We start from the raw sequence: 27,412 nt of genomic DNA, 5'->3' as shown, positions 1-27,412 counted from the left end.
TGTTGGCAGCTTTTCCTCTGACCCTGGCCACTTTTACAAGCAATCCTATGATAGTCAGCAGGACCCACCCTAAAAAGGAAGGGGCATCCACTTGGACCCTTTCCACCTTTTCTAAATCTCGCCTGGTCGAGCCCTGATCGAGCCGATAAGCACATGTAATTCTCATTTCAGAAAGGTATTGGTTAGCTTGCTGCTAGCAGCTCAGTTATGTTATGATGTTAGAGGCTATGCAAGGAATGCTTTAGTCCAGCGATATGCAGTTTTTATTGCGCCTTGCATTCAGCAGGAAGATCTTTAGCTTGAATCTGTGGCCTAGGTATTCACCTTGGTATTTTTTTTGGCACAAAGTGAAGGAGTATTTGAGAGAAAATGCACAATGTGTTTCTTATGTTGTTATGAACAACTTGTTACTCTTTCTCATTAAGCTTCAGCCACTGCAGAAATATATAAATAAGGGCTGACTTCCTGTAAGACGTGTCCAAAGCTGGGACGGAATAAAAGGAGACACTTGTAAATGATAGTGCTATCGTTTGAGAAAGGGTAAGTTGAGACTGACTTTCATGCGTATTCACAGACCAAGCATCATAAAGATACCAGCATGATCTTCATTGCGGGCTTAGAGCCGGTATTAGCTTTTGAGAGGTAAGAGGATTTTGAGGGCTCGTTGGTCTAGGGGTATGATTCTCGCTTTGGGTGCGAGAGGTCCCAGGTTCAAATCCCGGACGAGCCCTTTTCTTGGTACTCTTTTCAAGTTGTTTTGAAGTTTGCGTTTCAAAACCAACATCAATTTTTTCTTTGCAGTAGTGGATAATTCTTTGCTAGAGTCTCATGCTTCAGCCCTGCCCAGTCTGAGCTAATACCACACATCTGGTCTTGCATGGCATGTACGAGCGTTCAGCTAGGGATGTCGGGCAGGTTGCATGAAAGAAATCTAAAGCCAGAGGCCCATGGAATAGCCAGTTCGGAGCAGTTTCATTACAGAAAAATCAACTGTAGGTATCTGTTTCTGTAGTGTAGTGGTTATCACGTTCGCCTCACACGCGAAAGGTCCCCGGTTCGAAACCGGGCAGAAACAGTTGTTATATTGTGTTGGCTACAATGTTGATAGGTGCAGTTTTGCCATGGAATTGTCCAAGCCCTGAAGATTATTTCATGCAATCTCGTTCCAAGAAAGGGAATTCTCTCAAAACACTAAAGTAATCGGCGTGTGGATGTATCTGTTGGTTCTCAGACCTTGCTTTCAAAAGAGCCCTGCAATCGGTTCACTGCTCACCTTGAACAAGCATTAACATGGAGAATTGTTGGCACCAACAGGAATCTTATTTTAGTGGAGTGTTTCTGGCTTTGAGTGCAGAGGCCCTCGGCTCAATTCCAAGATGATCCTTCTCAGGGTGATGATACAAATGCATTGTCACCTTTACGTTTAATGTCAGAATCATTCGTTTCCAGTTGGTGGTGTAAGAATGTTTGCAACAGTATGGCGATTTTTCCTAGCCATGCATGAATGAAAGCATATCACTCGCCTTTAGGTGTTTTTCTAATACATTGATATTTGCATCTTCCTTCCTAGCCTGCATGTTTGACTATCTTACAGGCTGCATGTAATAAGTATCACATCAGGGCCCTTCTTCTACTCAATTCACAACTGTTCTATCACGACATAGATAAGAAAGCTGCATCTGCTTTTGTTGTGTAGTGGTAATCAGGTTTACCTGACGTGTGAAAGCCCCATGCTTTGAAAGTACACAGTAACAAAGAAACCGATGACTTTTATAAAAAGGTGTCATGTGTGTCTCTTACTTTGCACAAAAAGTGCCAGAGATGACTTCATTTGCAGTCACTTGAAAAGTAGGGATTCTCCAATAAATGGTAAATGGTTGAAACAAATCTGAAGAAATGCATGACATACCTGTGTGTGTGTGTGTATGCATGTATGTATATATAGGGAGAGAGAGAGCGTCAATATAAACAGACTTTATTTCAATCAAGCTGTCTTTTCTATCCTTCAGGAGCAGAATGTTCTGATCATCAGCGCTCCAGAATGTAGTGTTTTCTTGGCAAGCATCACATATTGTGATGTGTTAGCTAAAAGTTCCATATCCTAGAGACTGATATATTCCTCTGTACTTGTACCTTGGGTTTTCATCAAAACCTGGCATCATAAGCAGCTTTCTACTGCCACAGACTGGACAGCGAAACAATTTAAAATATCCCAGAAAAAGAAAATAAGCATGCTTAATCAGAGCTTTCTGGACAGGAAGGACATTTGAGCAAGTGAGGAATAAGCACTGCTTTTGTTAATTTGCATAGGCAGAATAGAGACTTCTGGGAAAAGGCCGAAATTACAGTCACAGAAAATGGCTGCATCTATAGAGAACGCTAAGAAGTGTTGGCAGCTTTTCCTCTGACCCTGGCCACTTTTACAAGCAATCCTATGATAGTCAGCAGGACCCACCCTAAAAAGGAAGGGGCATCCACTTGGACCCTTTCCACCTTTTCTAAATCTCGCCTGATCGAGCCTGATTGAGCACTGATTGAGCAGATAAGCACATGTCATTCTCATTTCAGAAAGGTATTGGTTAGCTTGCTGCTAGCAGCTCAGTTATGTTATGATGTTAGAGGCTATGCAAGGAATGCTTTAGTCCAGCGATATGCAGTTTTTATTGCGCCTTGCATTCAGCAGGAAGATCTTTAGCTTGAATCTGTGGCCTAGGTATTCACCTTGGTATTTCTTTTGGCACAAAGTGAAGGAGTATTTAAGAGAAAATGCACAATGTGTTTCTTATGTTGTTATGAACAACTTGTTACTCTTTCTCATTAGGCTTCAGCCACTGAAGAAATATATAAATAAGGGCTGACTTCCTGTAAGACGTGTCCAAAGCTGGGACGGAATAAAAGGAGACACTTGTAAATGATAGTGCTATCGTTTGAGAAAGGGTAAGTTGAGACTGACTTTCATGCGTATTCACAGACCAAGCATCATAAAGATACCAGCATGATCTTCATTGCGGGCTTAGAGCCGGTATTAGCTTTTGAGAGGTAAGAGGATTTTGAGGGCTCGTTGGTCTAGGGGTATGATTCTCGCTTTGGGTGCGAGAGGTCCCGGGTTCAAATCCCGGACGAGCCCTTTTCTTGGTACTCTTTTCAAGTTGTTTTGAAGTTTGCGTTTCAAAACCAACATCAATTTTTTCTTTGCAGTAGTGGATAATTCTTTGCTAGAGTCTCATGCTTCAGCCCTGCCCAGTCTGAGCTAATACCAAACATCTGGTCTTGCATGGCATGTACGAGCGTTCAGCTAGGGATGTCGGGCAGGTTGCATGAAAGAAATCTAAAGCCAGAGGCCCATGGAATAGCCAGTTCGGAGCAGTTTCATTACAGAAAAATCAACTGTAGGTATCTGTTTCTGTAGTGTAGTGGTTATCACGTTCGCCTCACACGCGAAAGGTCCCCGGTTCGAAACCGGGCAGAAACAGTTGTTATATTGTGTTGGCTACAATGTTGATAGGTGCCGTTTTGCCATGGAATTGTCCAAGCCCTGAAGATTATTTCATGCAATCTCGTTCCAAGAAAGGGAATTCTCTCAAAACACTAAAGTAATCGGCGTGTGGATGTATCTGTTGGTTCTCAGACCTTGCTTTCAAAAGAGCCATGCAATCGGTTCACTGCTCACCTAGAACAAGCATTAACATGGAGAATTGTTGGCACCAACAGGAATCTTATTTTAGTGGAGTGTTTCTGGCTTTGAGTGCAGAGGCCCTCGGCTCAATTCCAAGATGATCCTTCTCAAGGTGATGATACAAATGCATTGTCACCTTTACGTTTAATGTCAGAATCATTTATTTCCAGTTGGTGGTGTAAGAATGTTTGCAACAGTATGGCGATTTTTCCTAGCCATGCATGAATGAAAGCATATCACTCGCCTTTAGGTGTTTTTCTAATACATTGATATTTGCATCTTCCTTCTTAGCCTGCATGTTTGACTATCTTACAGGCTGCATGTAATAAGTATCACATCAGGGCCCTTCTTCTACTCAATTCACAACTGTTCTATCACGACATAGATAAGAAAGCTGCATCTGCTTTTGTTGTGTAGTGGTAATCAGGTTTACCTGACGTGTGAAAGCCCCATGCTTTGAAAGTACACAGTAACAAAGAAACCGATGACTTTTATAAAAAGGTGTCATGTGTGTCTCTTACTTTGCACAAAAAGTGCCAGAGATGACTTCATTTGCAATCACTTGAAAAGTAGGGATTCTCCAATAAATGGTAAATGGTTGAAACAAATCTGAAGAAATGCATGACATACCTGTGTGTGTGTGTGTACGCATGTATGTATATATAGGGAGAGAGAGAGCGTCAATATAAACAGACTTTATTTCAATCAAGCTGTCTTTTCTATCCTTCAGGAGCAGAATGTTCTGATCATCAGCGCTCCAGAATGTAGTGTTTTCTTGGCAAGCATCACATATTGTGATGTGTTAGCTAAAAGTTCCATATCCTAGAGACTGATATATTCCTCTGTACTTGTACCTTGGGGATTCATCAAAACCTGGCATCATAAGCAGCTTTCTACTGCCACAGACTGGACAGCGAAACAATTTAAAATATCCCAGAAAAAGAAAATAAGCATGCTTAATCAGAGCTTTCTGGACAGGAAGGACATTTGAGCAAGTGAGGAATAAGCACTGCTTTTGTTAATTTGCATAGGCAGAATAGAGACTTCTGGGAAAAGGCCGAAATTACAGTCACAGAAAATGGCTGCATCTATAGAGAACGCTAAGAAGTGTTGGCAGCTTTTCCTCTGACCCTGGCCACTTTTACAAGCAATCCTATGATAGTCAGCAGGACCCACCCTAAAAAGGAAGGGGCATCCACTTGGACCCTTTCCACCTTTTCTAAATCTCGCCTGATCGAGCACTGATTGAGCAGATAAGCACATGTAATTCTCATTTCAGAAAGGTATTGGTTAGCTTGCTGCTAGCAGCTCAGTTATGTTATGATGTTAGAGGCTATGCAAGGAATGCTTTAGTCCAGCGATATGCAGTTTTTATTGCGCCTTGCATTCAGCAGGAAGATCTTTAGCTTGAATCTGTGGCCTAGGTATTCACCTTGGTATTTCTTTTGGCACAAAGTGAAGGAGTATTTAAGAGAAAATGCACAATGTGTTTCTTATGTTGTTATGAACAACTTGTTACTCTTTCTCATTAAGCTTCAGCCACTGAAGAAATATATAAATAAGGGCTGACTTCCTGTAAGACGTGTCCAAAGCTGGGACGGAATAAAAGGAGACACTTGTAAATGATAGTGCTATCGTTTGAGAAAGGGTAAGTTGAGACTGACTTTCATGCGTATTCACAGACCAAGCATCATAAAGATACCAGCATGATCTTCATTGCGGGCTTAGAGCCGGTATTAGCTTTTGAGAGGTAAGAGGATTTTGAGGGCTCGTTGGTCTAGGGGTATGATTCTCGCTTTGGGTGCGAGAGGTCCCGGGTTCAAATCCCGGACGAGCCCTTTTCTTGGTACTCTTTTCAAGTTGTTTTGAAGTTTGCGTTTCAAAACCAACATCAATTTTTTCTTTGCAGTAGTGGATAATTCTTTGCTAGAGTCTCATGCTTCAGCCCTGCCCAGTCTGAGCTAATACCAAACATCTGGTCTTGCATGGCATGTACGAGCGTTCAGCTAGGGATGTCGGGCAGGTTGCATGAAAGAACTCTAAAGCCAGAGGCCCATGGAATAGCCAGTTCGGAGCAGTTTCATTACAGAAAAATCAACTGTAGGTATCTGTTTCTGTAGTGTAGTGGTTATCACGTTTGCCTCACACGCGAAAGGTCCCCGGTTCGAAACCGGGCAGAAACAGTTGTTATATTGTGTTGGCTACAATGTTGATAGGTGCCGTTTTGCCATGGAATTGTCCAAGCCCTGAAGATTATTTCATGCAATCTCGTTCCAAGAAAGGGAATGCTCTCAAAACACTAAAGTAATCGGCGTGTGGATGTATCTGTTGGTTCTCAGACCTTGCTTTCAAAAGAGCCCTGCAATCGGTTCACTGCTCACCTAGAACAAGCATTAACATGGAGAATTGTTGGCACCAACAGGAATCTTATTTTAGTGGAGTGTTTCTGGCTTTGAGTGCAGAGGCCCTCGGCTCAATTCCAAGATGATCCTTCTCAAGGTGATGATACAAATGCATTGTCACCTTTACGTTTAATGTCAGAATCATTTATTTCCAGTTGGTGGTGTAAGAATGTTTGCAACAGTATGGCGATTTTTCCTAGCCATGCATGAATGAAAGCATATCACTCGCCTTTAGGTGTTTTTCTAATACATTGATATTTGCATCTTCCTTCCTAGCCTGCATGTTTGACTATCTTACAGGCTGCATGTAATAAGTATCACATCAGGGCCCTTCTTCTACTCAATTCACAACTGTTCTATCACGACATAGATAAGAAAGCTGCATCTGCTTTTGTTGTGTAGTGGTAATCAGGTTTACCTGACGTGTGAAAGCCCCATGCTTTGAAAGTACACAGTAACAAAGAAACCGATGACTTTTATAAAAAGGTGTCATGTGTGTCTCTTACTTTGCACAAAAAGTGCCAGAGATGACTTCATTTGCAGTCACTTGAAAAGTAGGGATTCTCCAATAAATGGTAAATGGTTGAAACAAATCTGAAGAAATGCATGACATACCTGTGTGTGTGTGTGTACGCATGTATGTATATATAGGGAGAGAGAGAGCGTCAATATAAACAGACTTTATTTCAATCAAGCTGTCTTTTCTATCCTTCAGGAGCAGAATGTTCTGATCATCAGCGCTCCAGAATGTAGTGTTTTCTTGGCAAGCATCACATATTGTGATGTTTTAGCTAAAAGTTCCATATCCTAGAGACTGATATATTCCTCTGTACTTGTACCTTGGGGATTCATCAAAACCTGGCATCATAAGCAGCTTTCTACTGCCACAGACTGGACAGCGAAACAATTTAAAATATCCCAGAAAAAGAAAATAAGCATGCTTAATCAGAGCTTTCTGGACAGGAAGGACATTTGAGCAAGTGAGGAATAAGCACTGCTTTTGTTAATTTGCATAGGCAGAATAGAGACTTCTGGGAAAAGGCCGAAATTACAGTCACAGAAAATGGCTGCATCTATAGAGAACGCTAAGAAGTGTTGGCAGCTTTTCCTCTGACCCTGGCCACTTTTACAAGCAATCCTATGATAGTCAGCAGGACCCACCCTAAAAAGGAAGGGGCATCCACTTGGACCCTTTCCACCTTTTCTAAATCTCGCCTGATCGAGCACTGATTGAGCAGATAAGCACATGTAATTCTCATTTCAGAAAGGTATTGGTTAGCTTGCTGCTAGCAGCTCAGTTATGTTATGATGTTAGAGGCTATGCAAGGAATGCTTTAGTCCAGCGATATGCAGTTTTTATTGCGCCTTGCATTCAGCAGGAAGATCTTTAGCTTGAATCTGTGGCCTAGGTATTCACCTTGGTATTTCTTTTGGCACAAAGTGAAGGAGTATTTAAGAGAAAATGCACAATGTGTTTCTTATGTTGTTATGAACAACTTGTTACTCTTTCTCATTAAGCTTCAGCCACTGAAGAAATATATAAATAAGGGCTGACTTCCTGTAAGACGTGTCCAAAGCTGGGACGGAATAAAAGGAGACACTTGTAAATGATAGTGCTATCGTTTGAGAAAGGGTAAGTTGAGACTGACTTTCATGCGTATTCACAGACCAAGCATCATAAAGATACCAGCATGATCTTCATTGCGGGCTTAGAGCCGGTATTAGCTTTTGAGAGGTAAGAGGATTTTGAGGGCTCGTTGGTCTAGGGGTATGATTCTCGCTTTGGGTGCGAGAGGTCCCGGGTTCAAATCCCGGACGAGCCCTTTTCTTGGTACTCTTTTCAAGTTGTTTTGAAGTTTGCGTTTCAAAACCAACATCATTTTTTTCTTTGCAGTAGTGGATAATTCTTTGCTAGAGTCTCATGCTTCAGCCCTGCCCAGTCTGAGCTAATACCAAACATCTGGTCTTGCATGGCATGTACGAGCGTTCAGCTAGGGATGTCGGGCAGGTTGCATGAAAGAAATCTAAAGCCAGAGGCCCATGGAATAGCCAGTTCGGAGCAGTTTCATTACAGAAAAATCAACTGTAGGTATCTGTTTCTGTAGTGTAGTGGTTATCACGTTTGCCTCACACGCGAAAGGTCCCCGGTTCGAAACCGGGCAGAAACAGTTGTTATATTGTGTTGGCTACAATGTTGATAGGTGCCGTTTTGCCATGGAATTGTCCAAGCCCTGAAGATTATTTCATGCAATCTCGTTCCAAGAAAGGGAATGCTCTCAAAACACTAAAGTAATCGGCGTGTGGATGTATCTGTTGGTTCTCAGACCTTGCTTTCAAAAGAGCCCTGCAATCGGTTCACTGCTCACCTAGAACAAGCATTAACATGGAGAATTGTTGGCACCAACAGGAATCTTATTTTAGTGGAGTGTTTCTGGCTTTGAGTGCAGAGGCCCTCGGCTCAATTCCAAGATGATCCTTCTCAAGGTGATGATACAAATGCATTGTCACCTTTACGTTTAATGTCAGAATCATTTATTTCCAGTTGGTGGTGTAAGAATGTTTGCAACAGTATGGCGATTTTTCCTAGCCATGCATGAATGAAAGCATATCACTCGCCTTTAGGTGTTTTTCTAATACATTGATATTTGCATCTTCCTTCCTAGCCTGCATGTTTGACTATCTTACAGGCTGCATGTAATAAGTATCACATCAGGGCCCTTCTTCTACTCAATTCACAACTGTTCTATCACGACATAGATAAGAAAGCTGCATCTGCTTTTGTTGTGTAGTGGTAATCAGGTTTACCTGACGTGTGAAAGCCCCATGCTTTGAAAGTACACAGTAACAAAGAAACCGATGACTTTTATAAAAAGGTGTCATGTGTGTCTCTTACTTTGCACAAAAAGTGCCAGAGATGACTTCATTTGCAGTCACTTGAAAAGTAGGGATTCTCCAATAAATGGTAAATGGTTGAAACAAATCTGAAGAAATGCATGACATACCTGTGTGTGTGTGTGTACGCATGTATGTATATATAGGGAGAGAGAGAGCGTCAATATAAACAGACTTTATTTCAATCAAGCTGTCTTTTCTATCCTTCAGGAGCAGAATGTTCTGATCATCAGCGCTCCAGAATGTAGTGTTTTCTTGGCAAGCATCACATATTGTGATGTTTTAGCTAAAAGTTCCATATCCTAGAGACTGATATATTCCTCTGTACTTGTACCTTGGGGATTCATCAAAACCTGGCATCATAAGCAGCTTTCTACTGCCACAGACTGGACAGCGAAACAATTTAAAATATCCCAGAAAAAGAAAATAAGCATGCTTAATCAGAGCTTTCTGGACAGGAAGGACATTTGAGCAAGTGAGGAATAAGCACTGCTTTTGTTAATTTGCATAGGCAGAATAGAGACTTCTGGGAAAAGGCCGAAATTACAGTCACAGAAAATGGCTGCATCTATAGAGAACGCTAAGAAGTGTTGGCAGCTTTTCCTCTGACCCTGGCCACTTTTACAAGCAATCCTATGATAGTCAGCAGGACCCACCCTAAAAAGGAAGGGGCATCCACTTGGACCCTTTCCACCTTTTCTAAATCTCGCCTGATCGAGCCCTGATCGAGCCGATAAGCACATGTAATTCTCATTTCAGAAAGGTATTGGTTAGCTTGCTGCTAGCAGCTCAGTTATGTTATGATGTTAGAGGCTATGCAAGGAATGCTTTAGTCCAGCGATATGCAGTTTTTATTGCGCCTTGCATTCAGCAGGAAGATCTTTAGCTTGAATCTGTGGCCTAGGTATTCACCTTGGTATTTTTTTTGGCACAAAGTGAAGGAGTATTTGAGAGAAAATGCACAATGTGTTTCTTATGTTGTTATGAACAACTTGTTACTCTTTCTCATTAAGCTTCAGCCACTGCAGAAATATATAAATAAGGGCTGACTTCCTGTAAGACGTGTCCAAAGCTGGGACGGAATAAAAGGAGACACTTGTAAATGATAGTGCTATCGTTTGAGAAAGGGTAAGTTGAGACTGACTTTCATGCGTATTCACAGACCAAGCATCATAAAGATACCAGCATGATCTTCATTGCGGGCTTAGAGCCGGTATTAGCTTTTGAGAGGTAAGAGGATTTTGAGGGCTCGTTGGTCTAGGGGTATGATTCTCGCTTTGGGTGCGAGAGGTCCCAGGTTCAAATCCCGGACGAGCCCTTTTCTTGGTACTCTTTTCAAGTTGTTTTGAAGTTTGCGTTTCAAAACCAACATCAATTTTTTCTTTGCAGTAGTGGATAATTCTTTGCTAGAGTCTCATGCTTCAGCCCTGCCCAGTCTGAGCTAATACCACACATCTGGTCTTGCATGGCATGTACGAGCGTTCAGCTAGGGATGTCGGGCAGGTTGCATGAAAGAAATCTAAAGCCAGAGGCCCATGGAATAGCCAGTTCGGAGCAGTTTCATTACAGAAAAATCAACTGTAGGTATCTGTTTCTGTAGTGTAGTGGTTATCACGTTCGCCTCACACGCGAAAGGTCCCCGGTTCGAAACCGGGCAGAAACAGTTGTTATATTGTGTTGGCTACAATGTTGATAGGTGCCGTTTTGCCATGGAATTGTCCAAGCCCTGAAGATTATTTCATGCAATCTCGTTCCAAGAAAGGGAATTCTCTCAAAACACTAAAGTAATCGGCGTGTGGATGTATCTGTTGGTTCTCAGACCTTGCTTTCAAAAGAGCCCTGCAATCGGTTCACTGCTCACCTAGAACAAGCATTAACATGGAGAATTGTTGGCACCAACAGGAATCTTATTTTAGTGGAGTGTTTCTGGCTTTGAGTGCAGAGGCCCTCGGCTCAATTCCAAGATGATCCTTCTCAGGGTGATGATACAAATGCATTGTCACCTTTACGTTTAATGTCAGAATCATTCGTTTCCAGTTGGTGGTGTAAGAATGTTTGCAACAGTATGGCGATTTTTCCTAGCCATGCATGAATGAAAGCATATCACTCGCCTTTAGGTGTTTTTCTAATACATTGATATTTGCATCTTCCTTCCTAGCCTGCATGTTTGACTATCTTACAGGCTGCATGTAATAAGTATCACATCAGGGCCCTTCTTCTACTCAATTCACAACTGTTCTATCACGACATAGATAAGAAAGCTGCATCTGCTTTTGTTGTGTAGTGGTAATCAGGTTTACCTGACGTGTGAAAGCCCCATGCTTTGAAAGTACACAGTAACAAAGAAACCGATGACTTTTATAAAAAGGTGTCATGTGTGTCTCTTACTTTGCACAAAAAGTGCCAGAGATGACTTCATTTGCAGTCACTTGAAAAGTAGGGATTCTCCAATAAATGGTAAATGGTTGAAACAAATCTGAAGAAATGCATGACATACCTGTGTGTGTGTGTGTATGCATGTATGTATATATAGGGAGAGAGAGAGCGTCAATATAAACAGACTTTATTTCAATCAAGCTGTCTTTTCTATCCTTCAGGAGCAGAATGTTCTGATCATCAGCGCTCCAGAATGTAGTGTTTTCTTGGCAAGCATCACATATTGTGATGTGTTAGCTAAAAGTTCCATATCCTAGAGACTGATATATTCCTCTGTACTTGTACCTTGGGTTTTCATCAAAACCTGGCATCATAAGCAGCTTTCTACTGCCACAGACTGGACAGCGAAACAATTTAAAATATCCCAGAAAAAGAAAATAAGCATGCTTAATCAGAGCTTTCTGGACAGGAAGGACATTTGAGCAAGTGAGGAATAAGCACTGCTTTTGTTAATTTGCATAGGCAGAATAGAGACTTCTGGGAAAAGGCCGAAATTACAGTCACAGAAAATGGCTGCATCTATAGAGAACGCTAAGAAGTGTTGGCAGCTTTTCCTCTGACCCTGGCCACTTTTACAAGCAATCCTATGATAGTCAGCAGGACCCACCCTAAAAAGGAAGGGGCATCCACTTGGACCCTTTCCACCTTTTCTAAATCTCGCCTGATCGAGCCTGATTGAGCACTGATTGAGCAGATAAGCACATGTCATTCTCATTTCAGAAAGGTATTGGTTAGCTTGCTGCTAGCAGCTCAGTTATGTTATGATGTTAGAGGCTATGCAAGGAATGCTTTAGTCCAGCGATATGCAGTTTTTATTGCGCCTTGCATTCAGCAGGAAGATCTTTAGCTTGAATCTGTGGCCTAGGTATTCACCTTGGTATTTCTTTTGGCACAAAGTGAAGGAGTATTTAAGAGAAAATGCACAATGTGTTTCTTATGTTGTTATGAACAACTTGTTACTCTTTCTCATTAGGCTTCAGCCACTGAAGAAATATATAAATAAGGGCTGACTTCCTGTAAGACGTGTCCAAAGCTGGGACGGAATAAAAGGAGACACTTGTAAATGATAGTGCTATCGTTTGAGAAAGGGTAAGTTGAGACTGACTTTCATGCGTATTCACAGACCAAGCATCATAAAGATACCAGCATGATCTTCATTGCGGGCTTAGAGCCGGTATTAGCTTTTGAGAGGTAAGAGGATTTTGAGGGCTCGTTGGTCTAGGGGTATGATTCTCGCTTTGGGTGCGAGAGGTCCCGGGTTCAAATCCCGGACGAGCCCTTTTCTTGGTACTCTTTTCAAGTTGTTTTGAAGTTTGCGTTTCAAAACCAACATCAATTTTTTCTTTGCAGTAGTGGATAATTCTTTGCTAGAGTCTCATGCTTCAGCCCTGCCCAGTCTGAGCTAATACCAAACATCTGGTCTTGCATGGCATGTACGAGCGTTCAGCTAGGGATGTCGGGCAGGTTGCATGAAAGAAATCTAAAGCCAGAGGCCCATGGAATAGCCAGTTCGGAGCAGTTTCATTACAGAAAAATCAACTGTAGGTATCTGTTTCTGTAGTGTAGTGGTTATCACGTTCGCCTCACATGCGAAAGGTCCCCGGTTCGAAACCGGGCAGAAACAGTTGTTATATTGTGTTGGCTACAATGTTGATAGGTGCCGTTTTGCCATGGAATTGTCCAAGCCCTGAAGATTATTTCATGCAATCTCGTTCCAAGAAAGGGAATTCTCTCAAAACACTAAAGTAATCGGCGTGTGGATGTATCTGTTGGTTCTCAGACCTTGCTTTCAAAAGAGCCATGCAATCGGTTCACTGCTCACCTAGAACAAGCATTAACATGGAGAATTGTTGGCACCAACAGGAATCTTATTTTAGTGGAGTGTTTCTGGCTTTGAGTGCAGAGGCCCTCGGCTCAATTCCAAGATGATCCTTCTCAAGGTGATGATACAAATGCATTGTCACCTTTACGTTTAATGTCAGAATCATTTATTTCCAGTTGGTGGTGTAAGAATGTTTGCAACAGTATGGCGATTTTTCCTAGCCATGCATGAATGAAAGCATATCACTCGCCTTTAGGTGTTTTTCTAATACATTGATATTTGCATCTTCCTTCTTAGCCTGCATGTTTGACTATCTTACAGGCTGCATGTAATAAGTATCACATCAGGGCCCTTCTTCTACTCAATTCACAACTGTTCTATCACGACATAGATAAGAAAGCTGCATCTGCTTTTGTTGTGTAGTGGTAATCAGGTTTACCTGATGTGTGAAAGCCCCATGCTTTGAAAGTACACAGTAACAAAGAAACCGATGACTTTTATAAAAAGGTGTCATGTGTGTCTCTTACTTTGCACAAAAAGTGCCAGAGATGACTTCATTTGCAATCACTTGAAAAGTAGGGATTCTCCAATAAATGGTAAATGGTTGAAACAAATCTGAAGAAATGCATGACATACCTGTGTGTGTGTGTGTACGCATGTATGTATATATAGGGAGAGAGAGAGCGTCAATATAAACAGACTTTATTTCAATCAAGCTGTCTTTTCTATCCTTCAGGAGCAGAATGTTCTGATCATCAGCGCTCCAGAATGTAGTGTTTTCTTGGCAAGCATCACATATTGTGATGTGTTAGCTAAAAGTTCCATATCCTAGAGACTGATATATTCCTCTGTACTTGTACCTTGGGGATTCATCAAAACCTGGCATCATAAGCAGCTTTCTACTGCCACAGACTGGACAGCGAAACAATTTAAAATATCCCAGAAAAAGAAAATAAGCATGCTTAATCAGAGCTTTCTGGACAGGAAGGACATTTGAGCAAGTGAGGAATAAGCACTGCTTTTGTTAATTTGCATAGGCAGAATAGAGACTTCTGGGAAAAGGCCGAAATTACAGTCACAGAAAATGGCTGCATCTATAGAGAACGCTAAGAAGTGTTGGCAGCTTTTCCTCTGACCCTGGCCACTTTTACAAGCAATCCTATGATAGTCAGCAGGACCCACCCTAAAAAGGAAGGGGCATCCACTTGGACCCTTTCCACCTTTTCTAAATCTCGCCTGATCGAGCACTGATTGAGCAGATAAGCACATGTAATTCTCATTTCAGAAAGGTATTGGTTAGCTTGCTGCTAGCAGCTCAGTTATGTTATGATGTTAGAGGCTATGCAAGGAATGCTTTAGTCCAGCGATATGCAGTTTTTATTGCGCCTTGCATTCAGCAGGAAGATCTTTAGCTTGAATCTGTGGCCTAGGTATTCACCTTGGTATTTCTTTTGGCACAAAGTGAAGGAGTATTTAAGAGAAAATGCACAATGTGTTTCTTATGTTGTTATGAACAACTTGTTACTCTTTCTCATTAAGCTTCAGCCACTGAAGAAATATATAAATAAGGGCTGACTTCCTGTAAGACGTGTCCAAAGCTGGGACGGAATAAAAGGAGACACTTGTAAATGATAGTGCTATCGTTTGAGAAAGGGTAAGTTGAGACTGACTTTCATGCGTATTCACAGACCAAGCATCATAAAGATACCAGCATGATCTTCATTGCGGGCTTAGAGCCGGTATTAGCTTTTGAGAGGTAAGAGGATTTTGAGGGCTCGTTGGTCTAGGGGTATGATTCTCGCTTTGGGTGCGAGAGGTCCCGGGTTCAAATCCCGGACGAGCCCTTTTCTTGGTACTCTTTTCAAGTTGTTTTGAAGTTTGCGTTTCAAAACCAACATCAATTTTTTCTTTGCAGTAGTGGATAATTCTTTGCTAGAGTCTCATGCTTCAGCCCTGCCCAGTCTGAGCTAATACCAAACATCTGGTCTTGCATGGCATGTACGAGCGTTCAGCTAGGGATGTCGGGCAGGTTGCATGAAAGAAATCTAAAGCCAGAGGCCCATGGAATAGCCAGTTCGGAGCAGTTTCATTACAGAAAAATCAACTGTAGGTATCTGTTTCTGTAGTGTAGTGGTTATCACGTTTGCCTCACACGCGAAAGGTCCCCGGTTCGAAACCGGGCAGAAACAGTTGTTATATTGTGTTGGCTACAATGTTGATAGGTGCCGTTTTGCCATGGAATTGTCCAAGCCCTGAAGATTATTTCATGCAATCTCGTTCCAAGAAAGGGAATGCTCTCAAAACACTAAAGTAATCGGCGTGTGGATGTATCTGTTGGTTCTCAGACCTTGCTTTCAAAAGAGCCCTGCAATCGGTTCACTGCTCACCTAGAACAAGCATTAACATGGAGAATTGTTGGCACCAACAGGAATCTTATTTTAGTGGAGTGTTTCTGGCTTTGAGTGCAGAGGCCCTCGGCTCAATTCCAAGATGATCCTTCTCAAGGTGATGATACAAATGCATTGTCACCTTTACGTTTAATGTCAGAATCATTTATTTCCAGTTGGTGGTGTAAGAATGTTTGCAACAGTATGGCGATTTTTCCTAGCCATGCATGAATGAAAGCATATCACTCGCCTTTAGGTGTTTTTCTAATACATTGATATTTGCATCTTCCTTCCTAGCCTGCATGTTTGACTATCTTACAGGCTGCATGTAATAAGTATCACATCAGGGCCCTTCTTCTACTCAATTCACAACTGTTCTATCACGACATAGATAAGAAAGCTGCATCTGCTTTTGTTGTGTAGTGGTAATCAGGTTTACCTGACGTGTGAAAGCCCCATGCTTTGAAAGTACACAGTAACAAAGAAACCGATGACTTTTATAAAAAGGTGTCATGTGTGTCTCTTACTTTGCACAAAAAGTGCCAGAGATGACTTCATTTGCAGTCACTTGAAAAGTAGGGATTCTCCAATAAATGGTAAATGGTTGAAACAAATCTGAAGAAATGCATGACATACCTGTGTGTGTGTGTGTACGCATGTATGTATATATAGGGAGAGAGAGAGCGTCAATATAAACAGACTTTATTTCAATCAAGCTGTCTTTTCTATCCTTCAGGAGCAGAATGTTCTGATCATCAGCGCTCCAGAATGTAGTGTTTTCTTGGCAAGCATCACATATTGTGATGTTTTAGCTAAAAGTTCCATATCCTAGAGACTGATATATTCCTCTGTACTTGTACCTTGGGGATTCATCAAAACCTGGCATCATAAGCAGCTTTCTACTGCCACAGACTGGACAGCGAAACAATTTAAAATATCCCAGAAAAAGAAAATAAGCATGCTTAATCAGAGCTTTCTGGACAGGAAGGACATTTGAGCAAGTGAGGAATAAGCACTGCTTTTGTTAATTTGCATAGGCAGAATAGAGACTTCTGGGAAAAGGCCGAAATTACAGTCACAGAAAATGGCTGCATCTATAGAGAACGCTAAGAAGTGTTGGCAGCTTTTCCTCTGACCCTGGCCACTTTTACAAGCAATCCTATGATAGTCAGCAGGACCCACCCTAAAAAGGAAGGGGCATCCACTTGGACCCTTTCCACCTTTTCTAAATCTCGCCTGATCGAGCACTGATTGAGCAGATAAGCACATGTAATTCTCATTTCAGAAAGGTATTGGTTAGCTTGCTGCTAGCAGCTCAGTTATGTTATGATGTTAGAGGCTATGCAAGGAATGCTTTAGTCCAGCGATATGCAGTTTTTATTGCGCCTTGCATTCAGCAGGAAGATCTTTAGCTTGAATCTGTGGCCTAGGTATTCACCTTGGTATTTCTTTTGGCACAAAGTGAAGGAGTATTTAAGAGAAAATGCACAATGTGTTTCTTATGTTGTTATGAACAACTTGTTACTCTTTCTCATTAAGCTTCAGCCACTGAAGAAATATATAAATAAGGGCTGACTTCCTGTAAGACGTGTCCAAAGCTGGGACGGAATAAAAGGAGACACTTGTAAATGATAGTGCTATCGTTTGAGAAAGGGTAAGTTGAGACTGACTTTCTTGCGTATTCACAGACCAAGCATCATAAAGATACCAGCATGATCTTCATTGCGGGCTTAGAGCCGGTATTAGCTTTTGAGAGGTAAGAGGATTTTGAGGGCTCGTTGGTCTAGGGGTATGATTCTCGCTTTGGGTGCGAGAGGTCCCGGGTTCAAATCCCGGACGAGCCCTTTTCTTGGTACTCTTTTCAAGTTGTTTTGAAGTTTGCGTTTCAAAACCAACATCAATTTTTTCTTTGCAGTAGTGGATAATTCTTTGCTAGAGTCTCATGCTTCAGCCCTGCCCAGTCTGAGCTAATACCAAACATCTGGTCTTGCATGGCATGTACGAGCGTTCAGCTAGGGATGTCGGGCAGGTTGCATGAAAGAAATCTAAAGCCAGAGGCCCATGGAATAGCCAGTTCGGAGCAGTTTCATTACAGAAAAATCAACTGTAGGTATCTGTTTCTGTAGTGTAGTGGTTATCACGTTTGCCTCACACGCGAAAGGTCCCCGGTTCGAAACCGGGCAGAAACAGTTGTTATATTGTGTTGGCTACAATGTTGATAGGTGCCGTTTTGCCATGGAATTGTCCAAGCCCTGAAGATTATTTCATGCAATCTCGTTCCAAGAAAGGGAATGCTCTCAAAACACTAAAGTAATCGGCGTGTGGATGTATCTGTTGGTTCTCAGAACTTGCTTTCAAAAGAGCCCTGCAATCGGTTCACTGCTCACCTAGAACAAGCATTAACATGGAGAATTGTTGGCACCAACAGGAATCTTATTTTAGTGGAGTGTTTCTGGCTTTGAGTGCAGAGGCCCTCGGCTCAATTCCAAGATGATCCTTCTCAAGGTGATGATACAAATGCATTGTCACCTTTACGTTTAATGTCAGAATCATTTATTTCCAGTTGGTGGTGTAAGAATGTTTGCAACAGTATGGCGATTTTTCCTAGCCATGCATGAATGAAAGCATATCACTCGCCTTTAGGTGTTTTTCTAATACATTGATATTTGCATCTTCCTTCTTAGCCTGCATGTTTGACTATCTTACAGGCTGCATGTAATAAGTATCACATCAGGGCCCTTCTTCTACTCAATTCACAACTGTTCTATCACGACATAGATAAGAAAGCTGCATCTGCTTTTGTTGTGTAGTGGTAATCAGGTTTACCTGACGTGTGAAAGCCCCATGCTTTGAAAGTACACAGTAACAAAGAAACCGATGACTTTTATAAAAAGGTGTCATGTGTGTCTCTTACTTTGCACAAAAAGTGCCAGAGATGACTTCATTTGCAATCACTTGAAAAGTAGGGATTCTCCAATAAATGGTAAATGGTTGAAACAAATCTGAAGAAATGCATGACATACCTGTGTGTGTGTGTGTGTACGCATGTATGTATATATAGGGAGAGAGAGAGCGTCAATATAAACAGACTTTATTTCAATCAAGCTGTCTTTTCTATCCTTCAGGAGCAGAATGTTCTGATCATCAGCGCTCCAGAATGTAGTGTTTTCTTGGCAAGCATCACATATTGTGATGTGTTAGCTAAAAGTTCCATATCCTAGAGACTGATATATTCCTCTGTACTTGTACCTTGGGGATTCATCAAAACCTGGCATCATAAGCAGCTTTCTACTGCCACAGACTGGACAGCGAAACAATTTAAAATATCCCAGAAAAAGAAAATAAGCATGCTTAATCAGAGCTTTCTGGACAGGAAGGACATTTGAGCAAGTGAGGAATAAGCACTGCTTTTGTTAATTTGCATAGGCAGAATAGAGACTTCTGGGAAAAGGCCGAAATTACAGTCACAGAAAATGGCTGCATCTATAGAGAACGCTAAGAAGTGTTGGCAGCTTTTCCTCTGACCCTGGCCACTTTTACAAGCAATCCTATGATAGTCAGCAGGACCCACCCTAAAAAGGAAGGGGCATCCACTTGGACCCTTTCCACCTTTTCTAAATCTCGCCTGATCGAGCACTGATTGAGCAGATAAGCACATGTAATTCTCATTTCAGAAAGGTATTGGTTAGCTTGCTGCTAGCAGCTCAGTTATGTTATGATGTTAGAGGCTATGCAAGGAATGCTTTAGTCCAGCGATATGCAGTTTTTATTGCGCCTTGCATTCAGCAGGAAGATCTTTAGCTTGAATCTGTGGCCTAGGTATTCACCTTGGTATTTCTTTTGGCACAAAGTGAAGGAGTATTTGAGATAAAATGCACAATGTGTTTCTTATGCTGTTATGAACAACTTGTTACTCTTTCTCATTAAGCTTCAGCCACTGCAGAAATATATAAATAAGGGCTGACTTCCTGTAAGACGTGTCCAAAGCTGGGACGGAATAAAAGGAGACACTTGTAAATGATAGTGCTATCGTTTGAGAAAGGGTAAGTTGAGACTGACTTTCATGCGTATTCACAGACCAAGCATCATAAAGATACCAGCATGATCTTCATTGCGGGCTTAGAGCCGTTATTAGCTTTTGAGAGGTAAGAGGATTTTGAGGGCTCGTTGGTCTAGGGGTATGATTCTCGCTTTGGGTGCGAGAGGTCCCGGGTTCAAATCCCGGACGAGCCCTTTTCTTGGTACTCTTTTCAAGTTGTTTTGAAGATTGCGTTTCAAAACCAACATCAATTTTTTCTTTGCAGTAGTGGATAATTCTTTGCTAGAGTCTCATGCTTCAGCCCTGCCCAGTCTGAGCTAATACCAAACATCTGGTCTTGCATGGCATGTACGAGCGTTCAGCTAGGGATGTCGGGCAGGTTGCATGAAAGAAATCTAAAGCCAGAGGCCCATGGAATAGCCAGTTCGGAGCAGTTTCATTACAGAAAAATCAACTGTAGGTATCTGTTTCTGTAGTGTAGTGGTTATCACGTTCGCCTCACACGCGAAAGGTCCCCGGTTCGAAACCGGGCAGAAACAGTTGTTATATTGTGTTGGCTACAATGTTGATAGGTGCCGTTTTGCCATGGAATTGTCCAAGCCCTGAAGATTATTTCATGCAATCTCGTTCCAAGAAAGGGAATTCTCTCAAAACACTAAAGTAATCGGCGTGTGGATGTATCTGTTGGTTCTCAGACCTTGCTTTCAAAAGAGCCCTGCAATCGGTTCACTGCTCACCTAGAACAAGCATTAACATGGAGAATTGTTGGCACCAACAGGAATCTTATTTTAGTGGAGTGTTTCTGGCTTTGAGTGCAGAGGCCCTCGGCTCAATTCCAAGATGATCCTTCTCAAGGTGATGATACAAATGCATTGTCACCTTTACGTTTAATGTCAGAATCATTTATTTCCAGTTGGTGGTGTAAGAATGTTTGCAACAGTATGGCGATTTTTCCTAGCCATGCATGAATGAAAGCATATCACTCGCCTTTAGGTGTTTTTCTAATACATTGATATTTGCATCTTCCTTCCTAGCCTGCATGTTTGACTATCTTACAGGCTGCATGTAATAAGTATCACATCAGGGCCCTTCTTCTACTCAATTCACAACTGTTCTATCACGACATAGATAAGAAAGCTGCATCTGCTTTTGTTGTGTAGTGGTAATCAGGTTTACCTGACGTGTGAAAGCCCCATGCTTTGAAAGTACACAGTAACAAAGAAACCGATGACTTTTATAAAAAGGTGTCATGTGCGTCTCTTACTTTGCACAAAAAGTGCCAGAGATGACTTCATTTGCAGTCACTTGAAAAGTAGGGATTCTCCAATAAATGGTAAATGGTTGAAACAAATCTGAAGAAATGCATGACATACCTGTGTGTGTGTGTGTACGCATGTATGTATATATAGGGAGAGAGAGAGCGTCAATATAAACAGACTTTATTTCAATCAAGCTGTCTTTTCTATCCTTCAGGAGCAGAATGTTCTGATCATCAGCGCTCCAGAATGTAGTGTTTTCTTGGCAAGCATCACATATTGTGATGTGTTAGCTAAAAGTTCCATATCCTAGAGACTGATATATTCCTCTGTACTTGTACCTTGGGGATTCATCAAAACCTGGCATCATAAGCAGCTTTCTACTGCCACAGACTGGACAGCGAAACAATTTAAAATATCCCAGAAAAAGAAAATAAGCATGCTTAATCAGAGCTTTCTGGACAGGAAGGACCTTTGAGCAAGTGAGGAATAAGCACTGCTTTTGTTAATTTGCATAGGCAGAATAGAGACTTCTGGGAAAAGGCCGAAATTACAGTCACAGAAAATGGCTGCATCTATAGAGAACGCTAAGAAGTGTTGGCAGCTTTTCCTCTGACCCTGACCACTTTTACAAGCAATCCTATGATAGTCAGCAGGACCCACCCTAAAAAGGAAGGGGCATCCACTTGGACCCTTTCCACCTTTTCTAAATCTCGCCTGATTGAGCACTGATTGAGCAGATAAGCACATGTCATTCTCATTTCAGAAAGGTATTGGTTAGCTTGCTGCTAGCAGCTCAGTTATGTTATGATGTTAGAGGCTATGCAAGGAATGCTTTAGTCCAGCGATATGCAGTTTTTATTGCGCCTTGCCTTCACCAGGAAGATCTTTAGCTTGAATCTGTGGCCTAGGTATTCACCTTGGTATTTCTTTTGGCACAAAGTGAAGGAGTATTTGAGAGAAAATGCACAATGTGTTTCTTATGTTGTTATGAACAACTTGTTACTCTTTCTCATTAAGATTCAGCCACTGCAGAAATATATAAATAAGGGCTGACTTCCTGTAAGACGTGTCCAAAGCTGGGACGGAATAAAAGGAGACACTTGATAGTGCTATCGTTTGAGAAAGGGTAAGTTGAGACTGACTTTCATGCGTATTCACAGACCAAGCATCATAAAGATACCAGCATGATCTTCATTGAGGGCTTAGAGCCGGTATTAGCTTTTGAGAGGTAAGAGGATTTTGAGGGCTCGTTGGTCTAGGGGTATGATTCTCGCTTTGGGTGCGAGAGGTCCCGGGTTCAAATCCCGGACGAGCCCTTTTCTTGGTACTCTTTTCAAGTTGTTTTGAAGTTTGCGTTTCAAAACCAACATCAATTTTTTCTTTGCAGTAGTGGATAATTCTTTGCTAGAGTCTCATGCTTCAGCCCTGCCCAGTCTGAGCTAATACCAAACATCTGGTCTTGCATGGCATGTACGAGCGTTCAGCTAGGGATGTCGGGCAGGTTGCATGAAAGAAATCTAAAGCCAGAGGCCCATGGAATAGCCAGTTCGGAGCAGTTTCATTACAGAAAAATCAACTGTAGGTATCTGTTTCTGTAGTGTAGTGGTTATCACGTTTGCCTCACACGCGAAAGGTCTCCGGTTCGAAACCGGGCAGAAACAGTTGTTATATTGTGTTGGCTACAATGTTGATAGGTGCCGTTTTGCCATGGAATTGTCCAAGCCCTGAAGATTATTTCATGCAATCTCGTTCCAAGAAAGGGAATTCTCTCAAAACACTAAAGTAATCGGCGTGTGGATGTATCTGTTGGTTCTCAGACCTTGCTTTCAAAAGAGCCCTGCAATCGGTTCACTGCTCACCTAGAACAAGCATTAACATGGAGAATTGTTGGCACCAACAGGAATCTTATTTTAGTGGAGTGTTTCTGGCTTTGAGTGCAGAGGCCCTCGGCTCAATTCCAAGATGATCCTTCTCAAGGTGATGATACAAATGCATTGTCACCTTTACGTTTAATGTCAGAATCATTTATTTCCAGTTGGTGGTGTAAGAATGTTTGCAACAGTATGGCGATTTTTCCTAGCCATGCATGAATGAAAGCATATCACTCGCCTTTAGGTGTTTTTCTAATACATTGATATTTGCATCTTCCTTCCTAGCCTGCATGTTTGACTATCTTACAGGCTGCATGTAATAAGTATCACATCAGGGCCCTTCTTCTACTCAATTCACAACTGTTCTATCACGACATAGATAAGAAAGCTGCATCTGCTTTTGTTGTGTAGTGGTAATCAGGTTTACCTGACGTGTGAAAGCCCCATGCTTTGAAAGTACACAGTAACAAAGAAACCGATGACTTTTATAAAAAGGTGTCATGTGTGTCTCTTACTTTGCACAAAAAGTGCCAGAGATGACTTCATTTGCAGTCACTTGAAAAGTAGGGATTCTCCAATAAATGGTAAATGGTTGAAACAAATCTGAAGAAATGCATGACATACCTGTGTGTGTGTGTGTACGCATGTATGTATATATAGGGAGAGAGAGAGCGTCAATATAAACAGACTTTATTTCAATCAAGCTATCTTTTCTATCCTTCAGGAGCAGAATGTTCTGATCATCAGCGCTCCAGAATGTAGTGTTTTCTTGGCAAGCATCACATATTGTGATGTTTTAGCTAAAAGTTCCATATCCTAGAGACTGATATATTCCTCTGTACTTGTACCTTGGGGATTCATCAAAACCTGGCATCATAAGCAGCTTTCTACTGCCACAGACTGGACAGCGAAACAATTTAAAATATCCCAGAAAAAGAAAACAAGCATGCTTAATCAGAGCTTTCTGGACAGGAAGGACATTTGAGCAAGTGAGGAATAAGCACTGCTTTTGTTAATTTGCATAGGCAGAATAGAGACTTCTGGGAAAAGGCCGAAATTACAGTCACAGAAAATGGCTGCATCTATAGAGAACGCTAAGAAGTGTTGGCAGCTTTTCCTCTGACCCTGGCCACTTTTACAAGCAATCCTATGATAGTCAGCAGGACCCACCCTAAAAAGGAAGGGGCATCCACTTGGACCCTTTCCACCTTTTCTAAATCTCGCCTGATCGAGCACTGATTGAGCAGATAAGCACATGTAATTCTCATTTCAGAAAGGTATTGGTTAGCTTGCTGCTAGCAGCTCAGTTATGTTATGATGTTAGAGGCTATGCAAGGAATGCTTTAGTCCAGCGATATGCAGTTTTTATTGCGCCTTGCATTCAGCAGGAAGATCTTTAGCTTGAATCTGTGGCCTAGGTATTCACCTTGGTATTTCTTTTGGCACAAAGTGAAGGAGTATTTAAGAGAAAATGCACAATGTGTTTCTTATGTTGTTATGAACAACTTGTTACTCTTTCTCATTAAGCTTCAGCCACTGAAGAAATATATAAATAAGGGCTGACTTCCTGTAAGACGTGTCCAAAGCTGGGACGGAATAAAAGGAGACACTTGTAAATGATAGTGCTATCGTTTGAGAAAGGGTAAGTTGAGACTGACTTTCTTGCGTATTCACAGACCAAGCATCATAAAGATACCAGCATGATCTTCATTGCGGGCTTAGAGCCGGTATTAGCTTTTGAGAGGTAAGAGGATTTTGAGGGCTCGTTGGTCTAGGGGTATGATTCTCGCTTTGGGTGCGAGAGGTCCCGGGTTCAAATCCCGGACGAGCCCTTTTCTTGGTACTCTTTTCAAGTTGTTTTGAAGTTTGCGTTTCAAAACCAACATCAATTTTTTCTTTGCAGTAGTGGATAATTCTTTGCTAGAGTCTCATGCTTCAGCCCTGCCCAGTCTGAGCTAATACCAAACATCTGGTCTTGCATGGCATGTACGAGCGTTCAGCTAGGGATGTCGGGCAGGTTGCATGAAAGAAATCTAAAGCCAGAGGCCCATGGAATAGCCAGTTCGGAGCAGTTTCATTACAGAAAAATCAACTGTAGGTATCTGTTTCTGTAGTGTAGTGGTTATCACGTTTGCCTCACACGCGAAAGGTCCCCGGTTCGAAACCGGGCAGAAACAGTTGTTATATTGTGTTGGCTACAATGTTGATAGGTGCCGTTTTGCCATGGAATTGTCCAAGCCCTGAAGATTATTTCATGCAATCTCGTTCCAAGAAAGGGAATGCTCTCAAAACACTAAAGTAATCGGCGTGTGGATGTATCTGTTGGTTCTCAGAACTTGCTTTCAAAAGAGCCCTGCAATCGGTTCACTGCTCACCTAGAACAAGCATTAACATGGAGAATTGTTGGCACCAACAGGAATCTTATTTTAGTGGAGTGTTTCTGGCTTTGAGTGCAGAGGCCCTCGGCTCAATTCCAAGATGATCCTTCTCAAGGTGATGATACAAATGCATTGTCACCTTTACGTTTAATGTCAGAATCATTTATTTCCAGTTGGTGGTGTAAGAATGTTTGCAACAGTATGGCGATTTTTCCTAGCCATGCATGAATGAAAGCATATCACTCGCCTTTAGGTGTTTTTCTAATACATTGATATTTGCATCTTCCTTCTTAGCCTGCATGTTTGACTATCTTACAGGCTGCATGTAATAAGTATCACATCAGGGCCCTTCTTCTACTCAATTCACAACTGTTCTATCACGACATAGATAAGAAAGCTGCATCTGCTTTTGTTGTGTAGTGGTAATCAGGTTTACCTGACGTGTGAAAGCCCCATGCTTTGAAAGTACACAGTAACAAAGAAACCGATGACTTTTATAAAAAGGTGTCATGTGTGTCTCTTACTTTGCACAAAAAGTGCCAGAGATGACTTCATTTGCAATCACTTGAAAAGTAGGGATTCTCCAATAAATGGTAAATGGTTGAAACAAATCTGAAGAAATGCATGACATACCTGTGTGTGTGTGTGTGTACGCATGTATGTATATATAGGGAGAGAGAGAGCGTCAATATAAACAGACTTTATTTCAATCAAGCTGTCTTTTCTATCCTTCAGGAGCAGAATGTTCTGATCATCAGCGCTCCAGAATGTAGTGTTTTCTTGGCAAGCATCACATATTGTGATGTGTTAGCTAAAAGTTCCATATCCTAGAGACTGATATATTCCTCTGTACTTGTACCTTGGGGATTCATCAAAACCTGGCATCATAAGCAGCTTTCTACTGCCACAGACTGGACAGCGAAACAATTTAAAATATCCCAGAAAAAGAAAATAAGCATGCTTAATCAGAGCTTTCTGGACAGGAAGGACATTTGAGCAAGTGAGGAATAAGCACTGCTTTTGTTAATTTGCATAGGCAGAATAGAGACTTCTGGGAAAAGGCCGAAATTACAGTCACAGAAAATGGCTGCATCTATAGAGAACGCTAAGAAGTGTTGGCAGCTTTTCCTCTGACCCTGGCCACTTTTACAAGCAATCCTATGATAGTCAGCAGGACCCACCCTAAAAAGGAAGGGGCATCCACTTGGACCCTTTCCACCTTTTCTAAATCTCGCCTGATCGAGCACTGATTGAGCAGATAAGCACATGTAATTCTCATTTCAGAAAGGTATTGGTTAGCTTGCTGCTAGCAGCTCAGTTATGTTATGATGTTAGAGGCTATGCAAGGAATGCTTTAGTCCAGCGATATGCAGTTTTTATTGCGCCTTGCATTCAGCAGGAAGATCTTTAGCTTGAATCTGTGGCCTAGGTATTCACCTTGGTATTTCTTTTGGCACAAAGTGAAGGAGTATTTGAGATAAAATGCACAATGTGTTTCTTATGCTGTTATGAACAACTTGTTACTCTTTCTCATTAAGCTTCAGCCACTGCAGAAATATATAAATAAGGGCTGACTTCCTGTAAGACGTGTCCAAAGCTGGGACGGAATAAAAGGAGACACTTGTAAATGATAGTGCTATCGTTTGAGAAAGGGTAAGTTGAGACTGACTTTCATGCGTATTCACAGACCAAGCATCATAAAGATACCAGCATGATCTTCATTGCGGGCTTAGAGCCGTTATTAGCTTTTGAGAGGTAAGAGGATTTTGAGGGCTCGTTGGTCTAGGGGTATGATTCTCGCTTTGGGTGCGAGAGGTCCCGGGTTCAAATCCCGGACGAGCCCTTTTCTTGGTACTCTTTTCAAGTTGTTTTGAAGATTGCGTTTCAAAACCAACATCAATTTTTTCTTTGCAGTAGTGGATAATTCTTTGCTAGAGTCTCATGCTTCAGCCCTGCCCAGTCTGAGCTAATACCAAACATCTGGTCTTGCATGGCATGTACGAGCGTTCAGCTAGGGATGTCGGGCAGGTTGCATGAAAGAAATCTAAAGCCAGAGGCCCATGGAATAGCCAGTTCGGAGCAGTTTCATTACAGAAAAATCAACTGTAGGTATCTGTTTCTGTAGTGTAGTGGTTATCACGTTCGCCTCACACGCGAAAGGTCCCCGGTTCGAAACCGGGCAGAAACAGTTGTTATATTGTGTTGGCTACAATGTTGATAGGTGCCGTTTTGCCATGGAATTGTCCAAGC

At 41.8% G+C, this 27,412-nt stretch overlaps 16 non-coding genes across 16 annotated transcripts; all 16 read left to right on the top strand.

Annotated features, from left to right (window-relative positions):
- The first annotated feature begins 1,002 nt into the window (after nt 1-1,002).
- TRNAV-CAC (transfer RNA valine (anticodon CAC)) lies at nt 1,003-1,075 on the top strand. Its single transcript has one exon. It is a non-coding gene; the product is annotated as a tRNA-Val (tRNA).
- Nucleotides 1,076-3,055: 1,980 nt separating this feature from the next.
- On the top strand, nt 3,056-3,127 carry TRNAP-UGG (transfer RNA proline (anticodon UGG)). The gene has a single exon. It is a non-coding gene; the product is annotated as a tRNA-Pro (tRNA).
- A 272-nt stretch (nt 3,128-3,399) lies between these two features.
- On the top strand, nt 3,400-3,472 carry TRNAV-CAC (transfer RNA valine (anticodon CAC)). Its single transcript has one exon. It is a non-coding gene; the product is annotated as a tRNA-Val (tRNA).
- A 1,970-nt stretch (nt 3,473-5,442) lies between these two features.
- On the top strand, nt 5,443-5,514 carry TRNAP-UGG (transfer RNA proline (anticodon UGG)). The gene has a single exon. It is a non-coding gene; the product is annotated as a tRNA-Pro (tRNA).
- A 2,315-nt stretch (nt 5,515-7,829) lies between these two features.
- TRNAP-UGG (transfer RNA proline (anticodon UGG)) lies at nt 7,830-7,901 on the top strand. Its single transcript has one exon. It is a non-coding gene; the product is annotated as a tRNA-Pro (tRNA).
- A 2,659-nt stretch (nt 7,902-10,560) lies between these two features.
- On the top strand, nt 10,561-10,633 carry TRNAV-CAC (transfer RNA valine (anticodon CAC)). The gene has a single exon. It is a non-coding gene; the product is annotated as a tRNA-Val (tRNA).
- A 1,980-nt stretch (nt 10,634-12,613) lies between these two features.
- Nucleotides 12,614-12,685, top strand: TRNAP-UGG (transfer RNA proline (anticodon UGG)). Its single transcript has one exon. It is a non-coding gene; the product is annotated as a tRNA-Pro (tRNA).
- A 272-nt stretch (nt 12,686-12,957) lies between these two features.
- TRNAV-CAC (transfer RNA valine (anticodon CAC)) lies at nt 12,958-13,030 on the top strand. The gene has a single exon. It is a non-coding gene; the product is annotated as a tRNA-Val (tRNA).
- A 1,970-nt stretch (nt 13,031-15,000) lies between these two features.
- On the top strand, nt 15,001-15,072 carry TRNAP-UGG (transfer RNA proline (anticodon UGG)). Its single transcript has one exon. It is a non-coding gene; the product is annotated as a tRNA-Pro (tRNA).
- Nucleotides 15,073-17,387: 2,315 nt separating this feature from the next.
- Nucleotides 17,388-17,459, top strand: TRNAP-UGG (transfer RNA proline (anticodon UGG)). The gene has a single exon. It is a non-coding gene; the product is annotated as a tRNA-Pro (tRNA).
- A 2,317-nt stretch (nt 17,460-19,776) lies between these two features.
- Nucleotides 19,777-19,848, top strand: TRNAP-UGG (transfer RNA proline (anticodon UGG)). The gene has a single exon. It is a non-coding gene; the product is annotated as a tRNA-Pro (tRNA).
- A 272-nt stretch (nt 19,849-20,120) lies between these two features.
- Nucleotides 20,121-20,193, top strand: TRNAV-CAC (transfer RNA valine (anticodon CAC)). Its single transcript has one exon. It is a non-coding gene; the product is annotated as a tRNA-Val (tRNA).
- Nucleotides 20,194-22,157: 1,964 nt separating this feature from the next.
- Nucleotides 22,158-22,229, top strand: TRNAP-UGG (transfer RNA proline (anticodon UGG)). Its single transcript has one exon. It is a non-coding gene; the product is annotated as a tRNA-Pro (tRNA).
- Nucleotides 22,230-24,544: 2,315 nt separating this feature from the next.
- Nucleotides 24,545-24,616, top strand: TRNAP-UGG (transfer RNA proline (anticodon UGG)). The gene has a single exon. It is a non-coding gene; the product is annotated as a tRNA-Pro (tRNA).
- A 2,317-nt stretch (nt 24,617-26,933) lies between these two features.
- On the top strand, nt 26,934-27,005 carry TRNAP-UGG (transfer RNA proline (anticodon UGG)). The gene has a single exon. It is a non-coding gene; the product is annotated as a tRNA-Pro (tRNA).
- A 272-nt stretch (nt 27,006-27,277) lies between these two features.
- Nucleotides 27,278-27,350, top strand: TRNAV-CAC (transfer RNA valine (anticodon CAC)). Its single transcript has one exon. It is a non-coding gene; the product is annotated as a tRNA-Val (tRNA).
- The last annotated feature ends 62 nt before the right edge of the window (nt 27,351-27,412 follow it).

The sequence above is a fragment of the Triturus cristatus genome, chromosome 8 (genome assembly GCF_964204655.1).
Source record: "Triturus cristatus chromosome 8, aTriCri1.1, whole genome shotgun sequence".
Taxonomy (NCBI): domain Eukaryota; kingdom Metazoa; phylum Chordata; class Amphibia; order Caudata; family Salamandridae; genus Triturus; species Triturus cristatus.
Note: the sequence above shows the minus strand (reverse complement) of the source record. Positions and strands in the feature narration are given on the sequence as shown.